The sequence below is a fragment of the Lygodium microphyllum genome, chromosome 7, assembly GCF_053477565.2.
Source record: "Lygodium microphyllum isolate KBCC chromosome 7, Lygodium_microphyllum_v1.1.10, whole genome shotgun sequence".
Lineage (NCBI taxonomy): Eukaryota > Viridiplantae > Streptophyta > Polypodiopsida > Schizaeales > Lygodiaceae > Lygodium > Lygodium microphyllum.
This window is the reverse complement of record NC_141141.1, coordinates 153,543,735-153,550,237: the sequence shown is the minus strand read 5'-3', so window position 1 is coordinate 153,550,237 and position 6,503 is coordinate 153,543,735.

The following is a 6,503-nucleotide window of genomic DNA, read 5'->3' as shown; positions in this document are numbered from 1 at the left end:
CGAACTATTGCTCCAGCTCCTTCAAGTATCACTTTGAACCACTGCATATCAAATAGTATCATGGAGAAGCTACGGTAATCCACCGTAACAATACTTTGCAAGTTCTCAAAATACTCCATCTCATCTATAACCGTGTTTGGATCCATTGCTCGTCATCAGCTCTCTTGCTCGAACCTTGCCATGATACCACAGTCTGTTGTGGAGCGCATTTTGTCAATATGCTCCATGCAAAATGTTGTCCACGCGACCACGTTGCACTATATATTTTGTATTATACATTGAAACACTCAATTAGTTGTCGCATATAAAATATAGATATGACAAATCCTGAACATGTCATCACCTTTGGACTACATCCCCTCGAGAATTCCCACTCATCGGTTGAGACCTTCGCCCCTTCGCGAGACGTTGCGGTCAAAGCTCCATGCAACCATTGCGTTGACATAAACTGCGGCATCTCCTCCATGCCCTTGGGAAATCAAATCGATCGATGGCGCGTACTACGTCGAAATTCAGATCACGCTTCTTCTCGATCTTACCTAGCTTGCTGGTACCTGGCGAGCCACGTCTCCATAGAGGCATGGTGCAACATACAAAAGCGATTCACTTTCTCCTCCATTGCAACATCCATTCTTTTTTCTACCCCATTTCAAACCACCACATCTCCAGTCAGTCTATCATCGTCCTTCAGCGACCATAGCATACTGTTGTCTCGATCCACCATTGGTAGCCATTATGAAATATGCACTACCACCTCAAACACCAACCAACCTTCAGCCATGCTACCTTCTAGCCGAGCTCATTGTCGCACAAAGCCTTTCAGGGATTTCATGAAGCGCTCCAAGAAGAATATCCATTATGTATGGACAGGTCCAGCAATCTCCACTTCATCTACAAGATGCACAAGAAGGTGGATTTGTATCGTGAGCATGCTGGTAGGCAGGTATTTCTCAAAGAGATAGACCGTCTCCACTGCTCCCCGTCTCATGGATTCAATAGAGGACGTCTTAATCTCCTTCTGTGAGATCCATTGCACTAAAGTTAACAACCTGTAAATGGCTCCGTGTATTTCTGGAATAAGGCATTCTGCGATCGCGATCAGTAGTACAAACTGCCGCAAATGAGAAAGCATTATGAACAATGACTACACTCCAAATAGCAAAATGCGCACGCCACTTACAATCCATTCGTAGTACAAACCCGACATATCTTATACCAATCATGGGATTTTAGCCCTGATAACTGGTCGTCTTTAGAAAACATAGACCTGAGAGAATGCATCATACATGTTGGAGTGTGGATAGACTTGACTATTTGCTTCACAATGCGCTCTTCTTTAGTGGACAAAACCCAAGGAGCGAGAGGTAGCTGCACGTGACCATCAGCACTCGACTGCGGCCAAAGCGCCTCCATCTTACCTACCTCCTTCAAATCCATTCATGCCCCTATAGTGTCTGTCTTTCCTGTGATGTGGTCCCATAGCAAGCTACCCATGTTCTTGAAAATATGCATGGGATCCAACAAGTGGTTGATCTGTAAGTGGGTTCAATATGGCAACTTGTAGAAAACTGAGAACCGTCGCATTCCATTTAGATGTGACTTCACGTGGACCATTTTCAACTCGTACCAGCTTTGGGCATTTATACGTGTTGGAGGTCATCCAAGAAAACCTTCCCTGAGTTCATGACCCTCTCGTAAGAAAGCGACTATCCTTGATATACCATCTTCTTCATGGTTCGTGACCTTCGGGAGTCTAACTATGGTCCGCACAATGGACATGCATGATAACCTGAGGTAACCAGACATGTCCCAACACCTCTATCTAGTGAATACAAACTTGAACGAGCTATGATAGATATTACCAACGAGAATGAAAGCCTATTTACCTGAGCACTCTTTGAATCCCGAAAAGTCATGCATCGTCCACATGAGAATGGCTTGAATATTGGCGGACCGTCGACCATCGCACTTGCTCATATCTTGCATGGTGACCCCCTCCTCCCATAAAATCTTAAGCTCATCGACTAATGGACGAAGATACACGTCCATATTTTTGACTTTGTAGTGGCCGGGGACGAGTAAGCTAAGGATGAGATGTCCTTTCTTCGTAGAAAGCCATGGAGGGATATTGTAGTTGATAAGGACTATAGGCCACACACTGTAAGAAGTTGAGCGCAGACCGAATGAGTTCACGCCATCCATTGCAAGACCGAGCCGAAGATTTCTTGGCTCTCGGGCAAAGCTTGGGAAGGTAGAGGCAATGTGGCTCCATGCGCGTGAATCCGCTGATATTCATTGAACTCCATATGTGGACCTATTTTATGCATGCCACGTTGTCAAGCTCACCATGCCGAACGTACGAAACATGTGGTTTATGCGGGGGATAAATGAAAAGTGTCTAAGAACTTTTTGAGGGATGGTTTGCCCTTGCAAGTCCTATCGATACCTGTGAGAACCACACTTTGGACATGTCTCCATAGTCTCGTATTCTCCTCGAAACAGTATGCAATCGTTGATACATGCATGGATGCTATTGTAGTCCATGCCAAGCTTTCATAAAACATGTCGTGCATCATCACAAGACTCGGGCATGGTATTTGCAAGTGGTAATATATGATACTTCAGTAACTTGAAAAATTTCATAAAACACCTTGAAAAAGCACAAATATTTTTAATGATAGTGCCGAAAAGAAATCAACGAAACGTATGTACAAGGTATATGATCAACTCGGTTACACTCGCATCGCTCCACCCATATTTTGCTTGCACACTTAGAAGTGCAAGTAGTGTCCATGCAAGATACTCAGTACCCATCATATAATGGTATGGATGCTTTCTCCCTAAGTGGATCAGAAGTGTCGATATCCATGGGAATCAATGCATCGATCATTGCCTCCATTTCACGCTCCAAGATTGTAGATAAGTCTCGAAGGCTGTCTGTCTCCTCTAGTATTGACGGTAAAGATTGGGTAGTACCTTCCAAGTGGTGGATTGGCTCAAGCACTCCATCCATCGCACACCCACGAACTCTTCTAATTGGCCGCAAAGGGTGCACTCCTCCTTGGGACAAGACGAAGAGCAAGGACATGGGACACGTTGATTAAGATACGCCTCACGATCTTGAACATCAAGACCTTCATCGTTTTCCATTTTGTCTACATTACGACAAACAATTTGTTTTTGTTATCATTCTTTTTTTCTTTCTTAAATTGTTTGAGAAGGGATTTCTTCTCTTATAACTCAGCAAAAATTAACGTAGGTAAAGTCTCAACCCACCCACCCATAAATTAACATATGTTGAAGTGTTTCCCGTCTCGTGGTGTTGCACCGGACCTCGCCACCACTCTCTCTTTGTTTTTTATCCATTCATTATCTCCTCTTCTTCCATCTCTCTCTCTTTTTCTCTTTCTTTATTATGTTGTATGTTTATTTCCTCTCTCTCGTTCCTTCTTCTTTTTTCTCTTCCTCCCCCTCTCTCATTTTCTTTAACAAAACATATATCTCTCTCTACTATTACAACAACAACAACAACTACTACTACTAGTACTACAACAACAACAAACAAGAAAAGAAAAAAAAACTACTGTTACTACCACTACTACAACAACAACAACAAATAAGAAAACTAGACAACAATAAACAAGAAAACAAAAAAAACCATTACTACAATAACAATAACAACAATAACAAACAAGAAAAGCACTACTACTACTATAACCACAACTACAACGACTACAACTACGACCACGACTACGACTACGACTACGACCACGACCACGACCACGACCACGACCACGACCACTACCACTACTACTATAATAAAAAAGAAAAGAATAAAAAACAACAACAACTACTACTGCTACTATTACTACTATAATAACCACGACCACGATCACGACTACCACTACCACTATAATAAACAAGAAAAGAAGAAGAAGAAAAAAAAAAAAAGCAACAACAACAATAACAACAACAACAACTACTACTACTACTACAACAACAAAAAACAAGAAAACTAAACAACAATAAACAAGAAAAGAAAAGAAAAAACTACTACTACTACTACTATAACAAACAAGAAAACAGCAACCTCTCCCTCCCTCTTCCTCTCCCTCTCTTTCTCTCTTTCCCTATTATGTTTAATGTTTTCTCCCTCTCTCTCTCGTTCTTTCTTTCCTTTTCTCTCTTCCTCTCCCTCCCTCACCCTCACCCTCTCCCTCTCTTTCTCTCTTTCCCTATTATGTTTAATGTTTTTTCTCTCTTCCTCTCCCTCTCTCTTTCCCTATTATGTTTAATGTTTCTCTCTCTTTCCTCTCCCTCCCTCTCCCTCTCTTTCTCTCTTTCCCTATTATGTTTAATATTTTTTCTCTCTTCCTCTCCCTCTCTCATTTCCTCTCCCTCCCTCGCCCTCTCCCTCTCTTTCTCTCTTTCCCTATTACGTTTAATGTTTCCCTCTCTTTCCTCTCTCTCTTCCTCTCCCTCCCTCTCTCATTTCCTCTCCCCCCCTCTCCCTCTCCTCTCTTTCTCTCTTTCCCTATTATGTTTAATGTTTCCCTCTCTTCCTCTCCCTCCCTCCCCCTCCCTCTCCCTCTTTCTCTCCCTCTCTCGTTTCCTCTTCCTCCCTCTCCCTCTCCCTCTCTTTCTCTCTCGTTTCCTCTTCCTCCCTCTCCCTCTCCCTCTCTTTCTCTCTCATTTCCTCTCCCTCTCTCAATACACATGAATTTTAACAAAAATAAGTAAAAGAGAAAGAGAAAACACCAAAACAAAGCAAGAAGGAACAATGCACTCACCGTAAAGGCTTGAAGAAGGGTTTGGTAGCTCCTCTTCGCGACGGCGGCTCCTCTTCGCCCTCCGTACACTTCCTCCTCTTCTTCGCGAATGACGGCAGCGGCAACGAGAAGCTTTCCTTCTCCCTCTTTCTCTCCCTCTCCCTTTCGCTCTCCCTTTCGCTCTCTCTTTCGTGTATACATGTAAAATAACGCGCTCGAATTTCGGCCCGCGTTTTTTTCGCCTAAGTACCGTCGCTATTTGCATGCGACGCAAATAGCAACGCCACTATTTTGCGTTGAAAACTGCCATCTCTATACCTCCATATCCTTGTAGTGATTTATTCATGATTCTCATTACCATAAAATTTGTGCATCAAGCTAGCAACGTCCCCCAATGTATTAGCAATTTACTATGTATTCATGGATGCCTAATAGTTCATACGTACTCAAAATATTTGGTTTCAAATTCAAACCGTAGTTTTTTGAATCAGACCAAAGTTCCTAGTTATGTATATGTATACTTAGAGAATAGAAATACCCTTTAATAATTGGGAGCCCTATATCATCAAGATGGACTAATTTATTGATTATCATGAAGATTAAAATATTAGTTAGATTTCTAACTATTTATGTTGGATCTAGCTAACATGAGTGTTTATTCATATTCACACAGGATGTGCGTCATGGTATCTACCAGCCATAGTGTGCACCTTGTGCAAGTCAATTGTGAAGGTGCACACCCAAGAACATGCATCCCATGAATACATATGCATCCTTAACCTAGTTAAATTATCACTGCTTGTTGCATACATAAGAACCAATCCTACTAGCTTTCAAATTATAACTATGCAATCTTGTCTTTGAATTCACACCATAGATACTTAAAGAATGATGCATCATATCTCTATGCCATGATAGACTAGGGATTATTTATAATGAAGAACCCCATTGCTTTACTACATGCTTTTGATATAATCAATAGGAATCAAAGGATGATTTAAAATATTATCAATTTATCAATCTTGTAACTCATGCATACTGGTAGTAGATTGTACACAGATTACATGGAAATGCCTAGCCCTCTAGTGCATTCAACCGTTAGTTCTACTCAATGATTAGGAACCCTAGTGCTTTATAATTGATTATGTTATATTTAATAGAAACAAGGATGATGCTAGGGATAATTTATGATTAAGAACAAAAATATAATACCATATACTTCTTATAAGCCCAGTAGGAACCAAAAAATATCACCAAATTACTAATCTTGTAACTCATGTATGTATCTTAGATAGTAGACTGTACACATACTACTTGAGGTTCGGGGCAATAAATGCCTAGCAAATTGTTGCATTCAATCATTATTCTAACCATATGATTACAAAATAGAATGCATTATAGCTTCCTTCTATCATATCCATAAGGAAGAAGGAATGATCAAACTATCAAATATTCATGCATGCAACAACAGATTGCACCCAAACCATGTGAAGGTTAGGGGGTCATGTGTGACTAGTTAACGATAAAGGGACCATTAATTTGGAACATTACTTAATCATATATAGCTCATCACTTAGATGATACTATTACTTATGAAGGCAACTTGGAGATTGGGGGCAATATGTGACTAGTTTATGAGGTAGATGCCTAGTAGTTGTTTGTATTTAATCATCCAAAATAAAGTTATAGTTTCAATATCATATTCATCATTAATCCTACTCAATGATTGAGAAC